Genomic DNA, 18,900 nt, shown 5'->3' with positions numbered 1-18,900 from the left:
AGCCCTCCTCAGCGCCTCTGAGGGCTAAACCAGGGGGATTCTCCCAAGCCTTTCCTCATGGAAGCCCTCTGCTTTATGGCCATCTGCCCCTAAGCCCACATCTATGCATCAGACTTTCCCCAAGGTTCACTGTATGGTGGGAAACTGCAGCGCAGAGCAGGAGGCAAGTTCAGCACCAAGGAAACAACAGGAGTCCGGGTAAATAAACCCTGGTGCATCTACATAGTGGAACACTGTGCGGCTGTAAAACATCATAATAATGAGGGGACAGGTGACACTGGGCAGATGGTAGCTGGGTTCAAAACCACGGAACCTCTGGTATATTACAGGAGATCTCTGAAAGAGATCTGCCTTCCTGATGAAAGAGAACTTGGTGAATTCAGAACCACGACTGTTAACACAGTTTCAATTACTACCGCAGTCGTTTCTCCTTTAGTGAAGCAGAGAAATACTACAGTAATGTGTAGGGTTAAAGCAGAGTTTGCAGCACCACCCACAGATGCTTTCACAAAGGATCTGCGGCTCCCACTGTGGCTCTGCCACCCTTGTGTTCCATTTGAGATTTCAGTCTGGACCTCCAGGAGAAGAGACCCAAGCCGCTAGCCAGGTCACTGAAGATATCACCGAAAATTCACAGATAATTCAGAAAGGGAATTTATGCATTTCTCCAGGAAAGTATGCTTGAATTCTATGCTATGATCTCATTTGCCTATTATGGAAACATTTTGGATGCCTGCACATTTGCTTTGTAAGCCGCTTTTTTAACATGTACAGTTGCCTGAAGTTGCTAGAAAGAGACTATTTTAGCAGAAGTTAAAAGAAGTTACTTGAATACTAGAACTCACCCAGCTGCAACTTCCTTTGCCATGTTTGATGACACTTTGCTCATAGCTGACCTTACTGGAGAGGAGGAACATCTGGCAACAGGAATCTTAACGACAGTAATGGAAGAGGAAGCAGGCTCTGTAGTCCTCACCAAACAGGTAAAAATGGGCTGACTGGAGCTAGACTCCAGGACTAGATGAACTGAGCTATTACCAGACACAAAGAAATTTAAAATGCAATGGATGAAGAAAATAGTATGAAAGCTGAAGAAATGACCACCACACTTTCAAAGCAGATTTGTAAAAACTGTGTTTGTTACACTGTGCACAAAATTTTTAAACTACTAGCTGGGCGTGATGGTGCATGCCTGTAGTCCCAGCTACTCAGGAGGCTGGGGCAGAAGGGTTGCCTGAGCCCAGGAGGCAGAGGTTGCAGTAAGCCAAGATCTGCACTCTGAGACTCTGTCTCAGAAAAAAAAAAAAAAAAGAAACTTTTATACTCAATAAATATGAAATTACATTCTTCTGAAATATAGTTCTAGTATTTCTAGACGTTTCTAGTATTTATGGTCACTTCACACATATATTATGTACAGTGAAAGCATTTTTTTTTTCTTTTCTTTCTGAGGCAGGGTCTCCCTCTGTCACCCAGGCTGGAGTGCAGTGGCATGATCATAGCTCACTGTAGCCTCACAGTCGTGGCCTCAAGCAATCCTCCCACTTCGGCCTCCCAAATTGCTGGAATTACAGGCATGAGCCACTGCACCTGGTCCAGTGAAACCATTTTTTTAAAAGCAATGGCTTAGGCAAACCAACCCTAGTATGTTAAACCATTTCCCTGTTGTTATTTAAAAACCACAGGATTGTGCTTTTCTATAAAGTACGTACATTTAGCAGTATAAAATACTGACACATTAAAAAACAAAAACAGAGGCCAGGTGCAGCGGCTAATGCCTGCAATTCCAGCACTTTGGGATGCCAAGGCAGGCAGATCACCTGCGGTCAGGAGTTTGAGACCAGTCTGGCCAACATGGCGAAACCTCGTCTCTATTAAAAATACAAAAATTAGCCAGGCATGGTGGCAGCACACCTGTAATCCCAGCTACTCAGGAGGCTGAGGCAGGAGAATTGCTTGAACCTGGGAAGCGGAAAAGTTTGCAGAAGAGCTGAGATCATGCCACTGCACTCCAGCCTGGATGACAGAGCGAGAATCCATCTCAAAAATAAACAAAGAAACAAACAAAAAACCAGAAAAAAAGCCGGGCGCGGTGGCTCACGCCTGTAATCCCAGCACTTTGGGAGGCCGAGGCGGGTGGATCACAAGGTCAGGAGATCGAGACCATGGTGAAACCCCGTCTCTACTAAAAATAGAAAAAATTAGCCGGGTGCAGTGGCGGGCGCCTGTAGTCCCAGCTACTCGGGAGGCTGAGGCAGGAGAATGGCGTGAACCCGGGAGGCGGAGCTTGCAGTGAGCCGAGATTGCGCCACTGCACTCCAGCCTGGGCGACAGAGCAAGACTCCGTCTCAAAAAAAAAAAAAAAAAAAAAAAAACCAGAAAAAATAATGAGGAAGCTCTTGCTGCTCATGGTATGCTCACTAAGTAAATACAGTGCAAGCAAATGCTGAGTAAATACAAAGCTAGGTGCAGAATACTGTGAATGGCATATTTACCAAAGAAAGGGGGAGGGAGTGGGAGTGGGGGAAGGGAAAACATGTTGATATACATTTGCTGTGTATACCTAGAATAGCTCTGGGAAACCACATAAGAATCTGGTGAGGAGAGACGGGGAGAGAGACTTTTCATTATATATACTTTCACACTCTTAAAATTTTAAAAGGCCAGGCTTGGTGGCTCACGCCTGTAATCCCAGCACTTTGGGAGGCCAAGGTGGGTGGATCACGAGGTCGGGAGTTCGAGACCAGCCTGACCAACATGGTGAAACCCTGTCTCTACTAAAAATACAAAAATTAGCCGGGCGTGGTGGCGTGCCTGTAATCCCAGCTACTCAGAAGGCTGAAGCAGGAGAATCACTTGAACCCGGGAGGCAGAGGTTGGAGTGAGTTGAGATCACGCTACTGCACTCCAGCCTGGGCAACAGAGTGAGACTCCGTCTCAAAAAAAAAATTAAAATATGAAAATATACCACTACAAACAAAAATAATACCTTTTAAAAATCAAGATGTGGCTTAATTCTGCCTGGAGATTTCTTTAATGGTCGTCCTCACCCACTGGCCCTCTTCCGAGGGCCCCATCTGCCCTCCTCTCTGGCCAGTTGTCTCAGAGATAGAGGCCAGCTTCCTCACATCTTATGCAAAATTATCACTCTCTTGATTTCACCTTCACACAGTCAAGCCATGCCTTTTTCGCACAAAGGGCCCATTGCTGTGATTTTCCCACAAAAGAATCATTTCCCCAAGAGGAATCATGCCATGTCCCTAGAAAGCAGAAAGAGTGACAGTATCCTCCGTATTAAACATCCCTGGAGTGTTTCTGCCAGGTCTGTTTCCATGCTTGCCTCTTCCGGCCTGGATTGTGAGTCTTGAGAGCAAAAACCTGTTTTATGCATCTCTGGGTCCCCGGCTTCATAGGTGGTTCCAAATGCACCCCATCCCTTCTTCAACACCTGGCACAGCATGGTTCACACAGAGGACCCCTAGTAAATGTTTACCAGGTTGAGTCGCTTTGGTGAGGTGTGTGGACATGGAGAGATAAGGCAGAGGGTGGAAGTTGGGCCAGATCTGGAGCAGAGCCAGAGGGTAATTAATAAAAACAGTTCACATTTATTGAGCATTTTACTACTTGCCAGGTGCTCCTCTCAATGCCTTTGTGCATTAGCTCATATAATCTTCACAACAACCCTACCAAGTAAGTTCTATTATTATCCCCCTTGTACAGATGAGGAAACTGAGGCACAGAGCAACTAAGAAACAGTGTGCTGTTCAAATATTATCATGTTCTATGGGTGCCATGATGCATCTGTGGTTAGGAAGTAGTTTTCTGGGACATGGCCTTAAATTAGACTCACTTGGGTATCTTCTAAAACTCCTGATGCTCAGGCCACAAACTACACCAATTAAATCAGCATCTCTGGAGGATGAAATCATCAATGGTAGTTTTCAAAGCTCCCCAGAAGATTCCAAAGTGCAACTGAATTTGAGAACTAGGGATCTGGCCCAAATCCTTTATAATTAACGCACATGGAGATGTCATGGCGCAGAGAGAAGTGATTGCATAGGGGCACACAGCAGAGCAGTGGCTGAACCCCCATCCTCCAGTGCCCAAGGTAGGTCTTCTTCTGCACTCCCAGCCCCTTCCTCCATGTTGCTGTAGGCACTGAGCTGGCAGGCTGCCAGTCCCACATGGACCTTAGAGGTCTTGACTTAAGGCTGGCTTGGAGGAAGATCCCCAGGACAGGCTAACAGATCCCCCTCATCCCAACGTGCCCCCATTCAAGCAGCTCCAGAGGCTGGATGCCTTAGGGCAGAGCCCAGCCTGGAAATTCTCCAGGCTTGGACACTACCCTGGATTTAACCAGAGCTCAGGGAGACTCGGGACGGGTGGAGCTTGGGGCAAAACACCACGGGAGTTGTGCCACAGTCACAGGCAAAAGAGCTGGGGCAGGCACAGAGGCTAATTTCCCTGACCCCGCCCTGTGGGGCCTGTGTACTCCCCTCCTCCTTTCTCCACCCTCTGATGACGCACTGACCCCTGCCCTCCCCCTCAGTTCCCTCACCCCTGATTGCGAGGTGACGGAAATTCATTTCTGGCGGCCTGAGGCCCGTCAGCAACTTGTTTTCATTGTAGGGTCTGGCTCATGTAGATAGGTCCATCCAGGCCCTAGGTCACACAGGGAACACACACACACACACACACACACACACACATCCCAAACAGAACCTCTGGAGGAAGAGAAGGGAGGCACTCCAGGGGTTCTGAGTCACGGGATTCAAGGCATTCATAGCCAAATGCCACTCTTGGGAAAGTGGTGGAGCAGTTCACAGGGAAAGTCAAAGAGGCTGGACGGGGAACCAGTTCTCCTGTAGTCTCGCTCCCCTCTCCTCTAGCCCAGTGGTTCTCAACCCTGGCTGCACACAGAACCATTTAAGGAGCTTTCAAAAAATGCTGCTGCCTGGGCTCCAGCCCTGAGAGAGCTCAATTCAACTGTTCTGTTTAACTCCGGGGAGAGGCCAGGGCATCATCTTTTAGTTCCCTGGTTGATGCTGATGAGCAGCCAGGAATGAGAACACTCGCTGATGGAATCATCCAGGCAGGACGGATTCACTCCCAATCTCACTGGGCAGATGGTCAGGGGAAGAGTCTGCCCTTTCTGTTGGGGAGGGGAGGGAGATGTTGCAGGCAACATACCCTGGACCCTATCTTCATGTCCATCATCAACACAATGCAGTGAAAGGGTGGTTAAAGAACAGAAGCAGGTGCTCATTCTGGCTCTCCCCTTTCCTCATCTTGGACAAATGAATTGGCTTCTCAGAGCCTCAATTTCTTCATTCATAAAACGGAGAGAATGTTTGCCACCTAGGAGATACTTGTGACAATTTAGTGATTAAGTCTACACGGTCCTGAGCATGTAATAAGCAATCAATAAAAAGTAGGCTTTAATAATAATAAAATGGGCCGGGAGCAGTGGCTCACGCCTGTAATCCCAGCACTTTGGGAGGCTGAGGTGGGCAGATCACAAGGTCAGGAGATCGAGACCATCCTGGCTAACAAGGTGAAACCCCATCTCTACTAAAAACACAAAAAAATAGCCGGGCATGGTGGTGGGTGCCTGTAGTCCCAGCTACTCGGGAGGCTGAGACAGGAGAATGGCGTGAACCCAGGAGGCAGAGGTTGCAGTGAGCCGAGATCGCACCACTGCACTCCAGCCTGGGCAACAGAGCGAGACTCCATCTCAAAAAAAAAAAAAAAATTTATATATATATAAAATAATAATAAAATGAAAGCCGGTTTGTACACCTACGTTCATAGCAGCTTATTCACAACAGCTAAAAGGCAGAAGCAACCCAAGTACACATAAGCGAAATGTGGTTTGTCCATGCAATGGAATATAACCTTAAAAAGGAAGAGAATGGCCAGCCACAGTGGCCCACACCTGTAATCCCAGCACTTTGGGAGGCCAAGGTGGGTGGATCACTTGAGCTCAGGAGTTTGAGACCAGCCTGGGCAACATGGCAAAACCCCATCTCTACAAAAAAAAATACAAAAAGTAGGCCACGCACTGTGGCTCACGCCTGTAATCCCAGCTATTTGGGAGGCTGAGGTGGGCGGATCACAAGGTCAGGAGATTGAGACCATCCTGGTTAACATGGTGAAACCCCGTCTCTACTAAAAATACAAAAAATTAGCCGGGCGTGGTGGCGGGTGCCTGTAGTCCCAGCTACTCAGGAGGCTGAGGCAGGAGAATGGCATGAACCCAGGAGGTGGAGATTGCAGTGAGCTGAGATTGTGCCACTGCGCTCCAGCCTGGGCAACAGAGCAAGACTCCGTCTCAAAAAAAAAAAAAAAATACAAAAAGTAACCAGACATGGTGGCATAAGCCTATAGTCCCAGTTACTTCGGGGACTGAGGCAGGAGGATCACTTGAAGTCCAGAGGTGGAGGCTGTAGTGAGTGAGATCATGCCACTGCACTCCATTCAGCCTGGGGGACAAAGTGAGACCCTGCCTCAGGAAAAAAAAAAAAAAGGAAGGGAATTCTGACACTTGCTGCAACATGGATGAACCTGAGGACATCATGCTAAGTGAAATAAACCGGTTACAAAAAGACAAATACTGTATGATTCCACTTATATGAGGCACCTAGAGTTGTCAAATCCAGAGACAGAAAGCGAAAGGTTGGTGCCAGAGGAAGGGGAAGAAGAGGGAATGGGGAATTCGTATAAATTAATGCAGAGTTTCAGTTTTATAAGATGAACAGAATACTGGAGATAGAAGGTGGGGATGGCTGCCCAACAATATGAATGCATGTATTCTTTTTTTTTTTTTTTTTTTGAGATGAAGTCTCACTTTGTCACCCAGGCTGGAGTGCAGTGGCGCAATCTCGGCTCGCTGCAACCTCTCCCTCCCGGGTTCAAGCAATTCTCATGCCTCAGCCTCCTGAGTAGCTGGGATTACAGGCACCCGCTACCACGCCCAGCTATTTTTTTATTTTTATTTATTTATATATATATATATTTTGAGACGGATTATTGCTCTATCGTCAAGCTGGAGTGCAGTGGCGCAATATTGGCTAACTGCAACCTCGGCCTCCCAGGTTCAAGCAATTCTCCAGCCTCAGCCTCCCAAGTAGCTGGGATTATAGGTGCGTGTCACCATGTCCAGCTAATTTTTGTGTTTTTAGTAGAAACGGGGTTTCACCATGTTGGCCACAATGGTCTCGATCTCTTGACCTTGTGATCCTCCCACCTCGGCCTCTCGAAGTGCTGGAATTAAAGGCATAAGCCACTGTATCCAGCCAATGTTTTGTATTTTTAGTGGAGACAGGGTTTCACCATGTTGGTCAGGCTGGTCTCAAACTCCTGACCTCAGGTGATCCACCCGCCTTGGCCTCCCAAAGTGCTGGGATTACAGGTGTGAGCCATGGTGCCCAGCCGTGTGAATTTATTTAATACTACTGGAGCTATACACTTAAAAATGGTTAAGATGGGCTGGGCGCAGTGGCTCACGCCAGTAATCCCAGCACTTTGGGAGGCCAAGGCCAGTAGATTCCCTGAGGTCGGGAGTTCAGGATGAGCCTGACCACCATTGAGAAACCCCATCTCTACTAAAAACACAAAAAAATTAGCCAGGCATGGTGGTACATGCCTGTAATCCCAGCTACTTGGGAGGCTGAGTTAGGAGAATCGCTTGAACCCGGGAGATGGAGGTTGCAGTGAGCCAAGATTGTGCCATTGCACTCCAGCCTAGGCAACAAGAGTAAAACTCCATCTCAAAAAAAAAAAAAAAAAAAAAAGGTTAAGATGGCAAAATTTGTGTTATGCATATTTTACCACAATTTTTAAATTGGAGAAAGAAATAAAATAAATAAAAGACAAAATTAGCAATCCAGCTGCCCTGAGTGACTCTGTACTTCTAGAAAAGGGCGGACATATGGCCCTGGCTTCAGGCCTCCCATTCTGAGATAGATACCAGGGGACAGATGCTCAATGAATGAACTCAGGATTTATACTGATAATAAACAGGAAATAATAGATGGGTTTAAATATTTACACGGTGTGCAGGCTTCAGGGCAAGGACATTACCAGGGAGGGGAGCAAGGGGTCGGACAGAAGACACAAAGAGAATGTAAATGTTAGTGGAACACAGGGGCTGAAGCCACCCAGACGTGTGTTTCAAGCACACTCAAGAAGAGAGGGACAACTTTAGGAGGGGAAAACCCCAGGCCAGGCCCACAGAGTCTGCCAGAAGCCTGGGCCACCCCGTTCCTTCCTTCCAGGAGAGATCCTTGTTTACCTTGCGAGGCTGGAAGATAATGTAATCAAATTATGACTCATTATTCTAAATGACTGTCTCCAGTGGAGAAGGCAAGCAGGGAGGCCGGGAAGGGGACACAAGTAGTTTTCCAAGACTTCGTTTGCTCATTCTCCAGCTCCCTTTGTCCCCAAGCCCTTTCCTCGCTTTCAGCCTCCCCCTGTCCTGGCCTCTCCCTCCCTCTTTCCCCATTCTGCTCTTTCCCCACCATCTGCTCTTTGGACATACCCAGGTTTGAGGGGGCAGAGCAGGTTCTGCTCAGTCTCGGCAGGTGACAATGAATAGGACAACAGGAGTATCCTGCCCCCCAAGAAACCCCTTCCTCCCAACCAGAGAGCAAATGCAATCCCTCTATTTGGGATTGAAGTCAGATCATTTGATTGACTAGGACTCTGTCTCTGACTTGCTGGGTCACTTTGGACAAGTCACTTGTCCTCTCTGGAGCTAGTGGGAGTAGGGGGGTTCATTCCAAAAAGAGGAACCCCCTCTGCCTGCCCTTTCCTGCCTTCCAGAACTGGTGTAAGAATGAGAGGTGAGCCCACCCATCAGAGACCCTCAGATCTCAGAGACTCAGGGGCCTGAGGCAGATGAAATATACAGGTTTTCAGCAACATTCCATCACCTCAGACACACCCCTGGTATCTAAGGTGATGGAATGGCCCTGAGCCTGGACCCCGACAGAGATCTGGGGACCAACCTAGCCTGGAAGCAGTGAGCTGGATACCTCCCTAATGGTCCATGTTCCCCCATCCCCCTCCCTGCCTTAATTCAAACCTGCATGCAGTTTCTGAGAGGAAGGCAGCAGGGCACAAGTCCCTTTAAAAGGTCAGATAGGCTTAAAAAAAAAAAAAGGCAAAGAAACATTCTCTCTCTCCCTCCGTTCTGGCCAGTTGCCTCCCAATGACCCAGTAGGAGTGAGCAGAGAGGCTGGCTCCACTTCCTCCCCTGGGTTCTCACGTTCCATGACCTGGCAACTCCTAGTGACAAATGCATCAGAAAATCTTCTCTGGATAGCTGCTCATAGAGCTTAAAAAAAAAAAGAAAAAGAAAAAAATCTTCTGTGGGGTCAAAAGGAAACTGTAAGCAAAGGGAAAAGCGTGGCATTTTTCCAAATATTGAGTTATGACAGCTCTCTCTTTCACACACACACACACAAACACACACACGCACACATGAGCTGTCTGTGGAACACATACCACGTGGGCATGAGTACCCATGTACCAAGCAAAATCTAGTTTATATTATTTGAATATGAATAGCTTCAACTTTAATAAATTCACCCTGAAACCATCAAATCCAAAGTTCACTCAGAGGTTTACTCAAGTCATGAACAATATTAATGAAGGAGTGTTGTGACTGCCCCTGTCCTGCCTGCCCTCCAGCCTTCTCACGCCCTGTACCCCCTGCCACCCCCACCTAAGCACAGTCTTCCTGGAGGGCTGCAGTGGCGCTGGCAGTAATGGCAGGAGCAGGCTGAGAAAGGGAAGAGGAAGCTGCATTCCCCTGGCTCCACCTCCCACTCTGTGCCCGCCCGGCCCCAGGGATGGAGACGCTAAGAAAGTACTTTAGCTCTCCAGTGACAAAATCATAAAGTTGGAAGCCGGCTCACAGCCTCCTTTACCCAGCCTTTCACTCTACACTGAGGTCACTCCAGCCCAGAGCAGTCTGGGGATGAGCCTGGGGTGCCACCGCCCATCAGAGACAGACCCAGTGCTAGAAGCACAGGTCCCCTACCCTTCACATCACCAGGGACTCCCCAGGCCTCTTCAGCCATCTCCTTTCTCCCTCTCCTGCCACCACTCTGTGAAACTCCTTTCCCCCCAGCCCTTCCCAGGATTTCGAGGAGAACCATTCTGGGCAGTGGCATTTACCAGGGGCCGGTGCCAGCTGAATCCTAAGGTGGTCCCCCTCTCACATGCCTGTCCCTGGCCTGGGGCCCAAGTGATCTCCTGGCCTTCTGGTGATGCCCACAGCACCCTCCAGGTGGGGCTGGGAATTTATAGGAGGACCTGGGGGTTTCCTGAGGATTCAGATCAGGCCTTTTGATGGAGCTCCTACCAATCCTACTGCTAGATCAGGGCCCACCTTCAGCCCATCTCACAGGTGACTCCCAGGACACCATTTCTTGCAAGAAGAGAAACTGAGGCTCAGAGAGGTGAATGGACTGGCCCAATCTGACCCAACTGGTCAGCAACAACTCTAGGGCCCCCAGGCCTTCCACTTCCATACGCCTGCCCAGAATAAAGGCTATTCCCAGAAGCCCTGGCAGCTCAGCATAGCCATATAAATAAGTTCTAGCAAATGGATATGTCATAGTGGGTACAATTTCTAGGAGGTGTCTTTAAAGGATGGCAGGTTGGTTCTCCTTTCTGCTCTATGGAGGATATAGGCATGATGACTGGAGCTAAAACAAGCATTTAGGACTATGAGGGGGCAGGGCAACAAGCTGGAAGGAGTGTGGATCTCTGACTACTTCCAGAGTCCTTTGCCATCTGTTTAAGCCACTGCTATTTTGCATTTCCTGTCATGCGTAGCTGAGCTAACTCCTAACTAACACAGTGGTGAACACATTAGTTTTCCTGCTCAGCACTTTCCCTTTTCCCCTTCTTTGGAGAAAAACGCCCCTTCTTTTTCGTTTCCTGCACTTTCTCCGTATAGGTCAATTGGGGCCTGCCAATACTAATGTCTCAACCTCTGTCTCCAGGCCAGAAACCACTGGCAGTCCCATGGGGAAATAATAATGAGTGAATGAAGTGAAAATGCAGAGAGAGAGAAGGAGACGAAGAGCCTGAAGGTGCTGGCAGCTCTGGCTGCAGTTGCCCTGAAGCCCCACTGAACTCTGCCCATCCTGGATTGGTTGTAAGAGATAATAAATGTCCTTCTACAAGCTGGGGTGATTGCCACTTACAACCCATAATGACCTGGCCAATGTGGAAGAGCATGTAATCAAGCAGCCAGAGATAAAAGCAGACCAGCTCTGGGGTGGCAAGAAGGAAAGAGAGAATCTGTAGAGAGATCAGATGGAGTCCTGACAAAGAAGGCAAGACTCAGGCCAAGACTGAAGGAAGCGGAGGCTTGACTGGCAGATGAGTAATGGATGGAAGGAAAATGAGCACGGAGGGGGTTCTTAGGGTCTGTGTGGGAGAGGAGGGGAGAAAAAGTGGGAAAGGTAGGGAATGCAACATCTCGAAAGGCCCCATATATTAAGGTCAGGAGCTAGGACTTTAGTCACTTTGATCAGCAGGTCTCAGACTTTTAGTCTTCTAGGAGAAGCATTCCCTAAAAATACAAATTCAGAGCCCCACCATTACGGGTTCTGATTCATTACCTTTGGGGAGAAGACCAAGACTGCACCAGAAGTAAGCCTTATAAAGGCCAATGGTAGGCAGTGAGAAGTCATTAAGCAGGAAAGTGACCAAGGGTGTTAAGAAAAATTAGACCGAGGCCAGGCACGGTGGCTCATGCATGTAATCCCAGCACTTTGGGAGGCCGAGGCAGGCGGATCGCCTGAGGTCAGGAGTTTGAGACCAGCCTGACCAACATGGTGAAACCCCATCTCTACCAAAAATACAAAAATTAGCTGGGCATGGTGGTGCACGCCTGTAGTCCCAGCTCCTCAGGAGGCTGAGGCATGAGAATCACTTGAACACGGGAGGTGAAGTTTGCAGTGAGCTGAGATTGTGCCACTGCACTCTAGCCTGGGTGACAGAGCAAGACTCAGTCTTAAAAAAAAAAAAAAGACAAAAAAAAACAGAAAGAAAGAAAGGAAGAAAGAAGGAAGGAAGGAGAAAGAAAGAAAAGAAGAGAGAAAGAAAGAAAAAGAAAGAGAAAGGAAGGAAAGAAGGAAGGAAGGAAGGAAGGAAGGAAGGAAGGAAGGAAGGAAGGAAGGAAGGAAGGAAGGAAGGAAGGAAGGAAGGAAAGAAGGAAGGTTAAACCATAGTAGTAGAGCAGATTGGAGGTGGGGAGCCTGAAGGCAATGGGAAAACCAAGGTACTAGAAGGTGGCAGGAATTGAAACAGCAAGGAAGAGGGGGAAATAATGAAGTAACTTTGAAATTTATGAAATGTGCGAAAACTGTGAAAATTGAGGGGAGGGCAGTTGATGATGACTCTGTGAGTGACCAGGAGACCAACATCAGGGATGGCATTTATTAGGAAGGTGGTAATGGCCGACTGGGCACAGTGGCTCACACCTGTAATCCCAGCACTTTGGGAGGCCGAGGCAGGTGGATCACGAGGTAAGGAGTTAGAGACCAGCTTGGCCAATATGGTGAAACCCCATCTCTACTAAAAATACAAAAAAATTAGCCAGGCGTGGTGGCGCATGCCTGTGGTCCCAGCTGCTTGGGAGGCTGAGGCAGAAGAATCACTTGAACCTGGGAGGCGGAGGTTGCAGTGATCTGAGATCCTGACACTGCACTCCAGCCTAGGTGACAAAGTGAGAGTCCATCTCAAAAAAAAAAAAAAAAGAAGAAGAAGAAGGTGGTGATGCCCTTACCTAGACACTGTGAATTTAAGCTCCTTCAGAAGAACCAGACAGAAACTTCTGTAGGCAGTTGGATACTAAAGGCTAGAGCTCAAAAGAGTATTGCTGTGGCTTTGGGGCTTATCGGCTTTGAGGGGATTGCTGAGGATAAAAGCGGGTGAGACCTGAAGAACAGCAGAGCAGGGAGGAGGCTACACACTGAACTTGCACCACTCTAGGGACCAATGATGGGCCTGTTTATGGAAGCTGAATTCTAGAACCAGACGGGACTCTTTACAGATGGAGAAACAGAGAACACGAATATCTGGTTGTATATTGCCAGTTGGTTAGGGGACAGCCTGATTTTCCATCTGCAGTGCTTTCCTCCTGCTTCTATATCTTTTTTTAACTTTCTTTTTTTAAGACAAGATCTCACTCTGTCACCCAGGCTGGGGTGCAGTGGCATGATCTCGGCTCACTGCAACCTCCACCTCCCAGGTTCAAGTGATTCTCTTGCCTCAGCTTCCCAAGCAGCCGGGACTACAGGTGTGTACCACCACACCTGGCTAATTTCTGTATTTTTAGTAGAGATGGGGTTTTGCCATGTTGGTCAGGCTGGTCTAGAACTCCTGGCCTCAAGTGATCCACCCACCTCAGCCTCCCAAACTGCTGGGATTACAGGTGTGAGCCACTGCACCCAGCCCTGTATCTTTTTTTAAATTTTAATTTAAATTTTTGTAGAGATAGGGCCTCACCCTGGCTAGAGTACAGTGGCACATTCATAGCTCACTGTAGGCTTGAACTGCTAGCCTCAAGCGATCCTCCCACCTTGGCCGGCCAAAGTGCTTTGACCTACAGGCATGAGCCACCTCACTCGGGCTTGCTTTCATCTATTTCTTCATAGGGGAAGAAACAGACGCCACACAGGGATGTACACAGGAGAGTGCCTCCCCAGGGCGCCATTTTGTACATGTTAGTAAAAATAGCCGATAGTTCCAAAGTGTCCTAAGAAGCTAAAACCTTTTCCTTACACACAAAAAAAACTGCATGTGGACACCAGGAGAAAGGAATTGGGTGCATCTCTTCACGTAACAAGGACATCGCGGCCTTTTCAGAAAGGGCATCTGGCACTCTGCAAAAATGTCTGGCCAGGGTTTGCTTACATTGGGAGAGACCTGAGCTGAGCAGGCCTCACTGGCCCCAATCACAACCTGAACCTCTCACTTGGACTGGGTCCTGGCTCATGCCTGGGAGTGCACCCAAAGGCCACAGCAGGCCTCCTCCCCTGCAGCAGGCAGTTTTGGTTGGGGCCTTGTTCCTCTGGCCTCAGTTTCCCAGAAGGCTTTGGGATCTGAAGGTCCCTAACTCTACCTCTCGCCAATTCCACTTCTTTTTTGTGTTTTCCCTCATTATCCATATTAGGGCAGCTGCATAGCCTAATGCTCCAGCATATAAATGAGACAGGTTTGCTTTATAATTAATCGGTTATACAGTACATTTAAGTTGTATACTTTTCCTGGATGTGTGTCTTATTTCACAATGAAAAAGTTAAAATTTTAAATTAAAAAAAGAGAGAGAGAGCAAGTAAATTCCAGGGCAACCATCGAGTTTACATAATGTTTCTTTGTCAGACAAAAGCTTTCACCCCTGGAGTGTTCACTAGTGCATGTCATCATTTGTTTATAAAAGGCACATAGTAGCTCCTCAATTGATACCCATTGGCAAAATAAATGATGAACAAATGTGTGGATAGAATGAATAACTTGGGCAGAGTAAAAGTCCTCGTGAAAAGACAAACAGCACTAAAAAAGCAATGGAAAGTGTTGAATTAGCAGAGACTCTAGACACACCCCAATTGTTTCCAGGCCTATTGCGTCAAGCAGGACACACCTGTAGAGCAGCCACCACCAGGCAAGGGGTTCTTTGTCCAAGGACTCCCCACCCCACCCCCGCTCATACCTGTTTGGGAGGCAGAGCTCTAACAGGAGGGAACTGCCCTTTATAAAGGTCATAGGAAACAGAGGTGTGTCACCAGGCCGGCCCAAAGCTGCCAGGCCCAGGCCGTTCCCCATAGCAGTTCTCTCCCCAGCTTAAGGTGCTGTCCCTTCCTTCATCTGCACAGAGCCCTTGAGGCGGAGGAGGGCAGCGGCTGCAGATGAAACCAGACCCTTCTTGGGAGGCTCAAGCCTCAGTTCCTGGCCTAGGCAGGGCAGGCCACATGTTGTTATGGTTGAGTCGACCAGCTGGGAATCAGCAGGGGGTTTGTAAGGAAACTGCATTAATTAGGAAAAAGCAAACATGACTGTCACTCCAGTCTGCCAGCCCCTTCCTCTGATTTCCCTTGCAGTTCCCCCAGCCCCACGTGGTCTCCATCAGATCAACTCTCCCTCCACCTTCCCACCCCTTTCCCCTTTCCGTTGCCTCTGCTCCTTCATGGCTCACATCTGCGCTGCTCTTGGCTCTGACCCCTCTTCCTGGGCGAGGTGGGAGGAAGGCTGGAAGAGCACATCCATCCACAGCTGGGACCAGAACCTCCCCAGCCCTGAAGCCATAGATGGGCTGACCTAACTCCTTCCTGGGCTCTGGCCTGAGCCTCACTGTCCTGTTAGCCAGCAGCACATCACTCGACCAGATCATCCCTACTGCGAATTTAAGTTTTCCTTGGCAAAATGAACATTTCTGGGTTCATCTCCTGTGGGTTTCCCTGAACATCTTCATTGAGAAGGTTTATTTGGGATGTAAGTTTATCTCCAGAATTAAGACAGAGTCCAGGACAAGATGTGGAGAAAGAAGGGCGGTCTCCTTGGGAAATGGGGTGGAACCTAGGGGACTGGGCTCCTCCGAAGAGGAGGTGGTAGAAGAAATAAAGAGAGGTTCAGAAATAAAAAGAGGTTCCTCAGCCTACCTTCTCTCATACATGTGTATACAGTGTCATTGCTGCTCTTCGAGTTCCAGGATTGCCACTGCAGCTGGAAATAGTTCTTCTCATGCATGAGAATGGCACTGTCAACAACCCCAGAGACTTAGGCTCAGAAAAAGACCCGTCCTTTGGGTGGCAGCTAACCATCTGCAGCTCTCAGACAAGGGCCCTGACCCCCTTTTATTCCACAGCACAGTTGTACTTACAAAAAGAATCCACAGCATACTCAACTAGGGAAAAGGGAATAAAAGACTCACTAATTAAATAGAACATACTGTTTTTGGAGTAGGAAGCTAGATATTAGAAAAAATTTTGGGCCAGGCACAGTGGCTCACGCCTGTAATCCTAGCATTTTGGGAGGCCGAGGCGGGTAGATCACCTGAGATCAGGAGTTGGCAGCCTGGCCAACTTGGTGAAAGCCCATCTCTACTAAAAATACAAAAATTAGTCAGGTGTGGTGGCAGGCGTCTGTAATCCCAGCTACTCAGGAGGCTGAGGCAGGAGAATCGCTTGAACCCAGGAGGCGGAGGTTGCAGTGAGCCAAGATCGCACCACTGCACTCCAGCCTGGGGGACTAGAGTGAGACATCGTCTCAAAAAAAAAAAAAAAGCAAGCTAAAAGCTTAGCAATTGGAGATTGGTGATTGAACTTCCAGACAATGAAATAGTACATAACCATTAGAAATAGTGTCAAAGTATGCCTGTAGTCCCAGCTACTCAGGAGGCTGAGGCAGGAGGATTGTTTGAGCCCAGGGGATTGAAGCTGCAGTGAGCCATGTTCAAGACACTGCACTCTAGCCTGGGTGACAGAGCAAAACTCTGTCCCTGAAAAAATAAACAAATTAAGATATAGATGTATATATGTATGTGTACATATACGTATATATGTATATATATACGTGCATATATATGTGTATATATGTGTGTATATATACATACACACACACACACACACATATATATATAGTGCCAAATGACAGAAAAAGAGACCACGGGAACTAAACAGAGATTCCAGAAATCAGACCAGATGAAATGCAGTGGGGGAAAGTGTGAAACTTTTCATTAGTCAGGCGTGGTAGCAGGCACCTGTAATCCCAGCTGCTCGGGAGGCTGAGGCAGGAGAATTGTTTGAACCCAGGAGGCGGAGGTTGCAGTGAGCGGAAATTGCACCATTGTACTCCAACCTGGGCGACAAGAGCAAAACTTCATCTCAAAAAAAGAAAAGGAAAAGTGTCAAATTTTTAAATGGTGCTAGGTCAGTTAGATACTGAAACTACAGGGGAAAAATGAATCTTAATCCCAGTTTCAGACCACATAACTAAACAATTCTAGATGACTCAAAGACCTAAATGTGAAAAGTAAACAATAAAGTTTTCAGAAAAAAAAGACAGAAGAACATTTTCATGACCTTGAAGAGGACAAAAATTATTATTTATTTTTTACTTTTTTAGAGACACCTTCTTACTCTGTCACTTAGGCTGAAGTGCAGTGGCGTCATCATAGCTCAGTGTAACCTCAAAACACCTGGGCTCAAGTGACCCTCCCCATCTTAGCCTTGCAAGTAACCTGGACTGCATGCACATACCCAGATTTTTTTTTTTTTAAATAGCGTCTTACTCTCATCACTCAGGCTGCTGGAGTGTAGTGGCATAATCATGGCTCACTGCAGCCTTGACTTCCTGGGCTGAGGTGATTCTCCCACCTCAGCCTCTGGAGCAGCTGAGACTACAAGCATGCACCACCATGCTTGGCTAATTTTTTTGTGTATTTCCAGTAGAGACGGGGTTTCACCTATTGCCCAGGCTGGTCTCAAACTTCTGGGCTCAAGCAATCATCCTGCCTCAACTTCTCAAAGTGTTGAGATTACAGGCATGAGCCACCACGCCCAGCCAGAAAAAGAATTGAATAGGAAACAAAAAGTATCAACCATAAAAGAAAAAAACTGATAAATTGCACATATTAAAAATTTTTAAATACTCCTCATAAAAAAAAAAAAAACTACAGGAGAATGAAAAGGCAACCCACAGAGAGGGAGATGACATTTAAAGTACATATATTCAAGAAAGGATAAGCATCCAGAACATATAAAGAACTACAAATCAATAAGAAAGAGACAGGCCGGGAGCTGTAGCTCTTGCCTGTAATCCCAGCACTTTGGGAAGTTGAGGCAGATTACTTGAGGGGAGGAGTTTGAGACCAGCCTGGGCAACACAGTGAGACCCTGTCTCCGTAAAAAAAAATTAAAAACAAGCTGGGTATCAAACTGGGCACGGTGGCTCATGCCTATAATCCTAGCACTTTGGGAGGCCGAGGTAGGCAGATCACCAGAGGTCAGGAGTTTGAGACCAGCCAGGCCATCATGGTGAAACCCCATCTCTACTAAAAATATAAAAATTAGCTGAGCGTGGTGGTGGGAGCCTGTAATCCCAGCTACTCAGGAGGCCGAGGCAGGAGAATTGCTTGAACCCAAGAGACTGAGGTTGCAGTGAGCCGAGATCATGCCACCCCACTCCAGCCTGGGCGACAGAGCTAGACTCCATCTCAAAAAAAAAAAAAAAAAAAAACAAATAGTTGGGTATCATAGTGTACGCCTATAGTCCCAGCTCCTCAGGAGGCTGAGGTTGGAGGATCACTTGAGCCCGAGAGGTCAAGCCTATAGAAAGCCACAAATGTGCCACTGCACTACAGCCTGGGTGACAGGGAAGTCCTGTCTTTAAATAAATAAACAAATAAATAAATAGAAAAAAGAAAAGCAAAACACAGGCAACCCAATAGAACATGAGCCAAAATATTAAACATACATTTTACAAAAAGGATGTCTAAATGGCCTATATTGCTATATAAACTGCATGCTTAAAATTTATTGGCCAGGTGTGGTGGCTCACGCCTGTAATCTCAACACTTTGGAAGGCCGAGGCAGGTGAATAATCTGAGGTCAGGAGATCCATACCAGCCTGGCCAACATGGTGAGACTCTGTCTCTACTAAAAATACAAAAATTAGCTGGGCATGGTGGGGTGCACCCGAGGCTGAGGCAGGAGAATCAGTTGAACCCAGGAGGCGGAGGATACAGTGAGCCAAGATCACACCATTGCACTCCAGCCTGGGGGACAGACTGAGACTCTGTCTCAAAAATAAATAAATAAACAAATAAATAAATAAATAAATAAAAACAAATGGTCTATAAACATATGAAAAGTTTCTCAT

At 47.5% G+C, this 18,900-nt stretch overlaps 1 pseudogene; it reads left to right on the top strand.

Moving 5' to 3' along the window:
- Positions 1–285: 285 nt before the first annotated feature.
- LOC112623805 lies at positions 286–1,057 on the top strand (annotated as a pseudogene).
- Positions 1,058–18,900: the final 17,843 nt, after the last annotated feature.

The sequence above is a fragment of the Theropithecus gelada genome, chromosome 4 (genome assembly GCF_003255815.1).
Source record: "Theropithecus gelada isolate Dixy chromosome 4, Tgel_1.0, whole genome shotgun sequence".
Taxonomy (NCBI): Eukaryota; Metazoa; Chordata; class Mammalia; order Primates; family Cercopithecidae; genus Theropithecus; species Theropithecus gelada.
The sequence above is the reverse complement of the archived record's forward strand: the minus strand, read 5'-3'. Positions and strand labels throughout refer to the sequence as shown.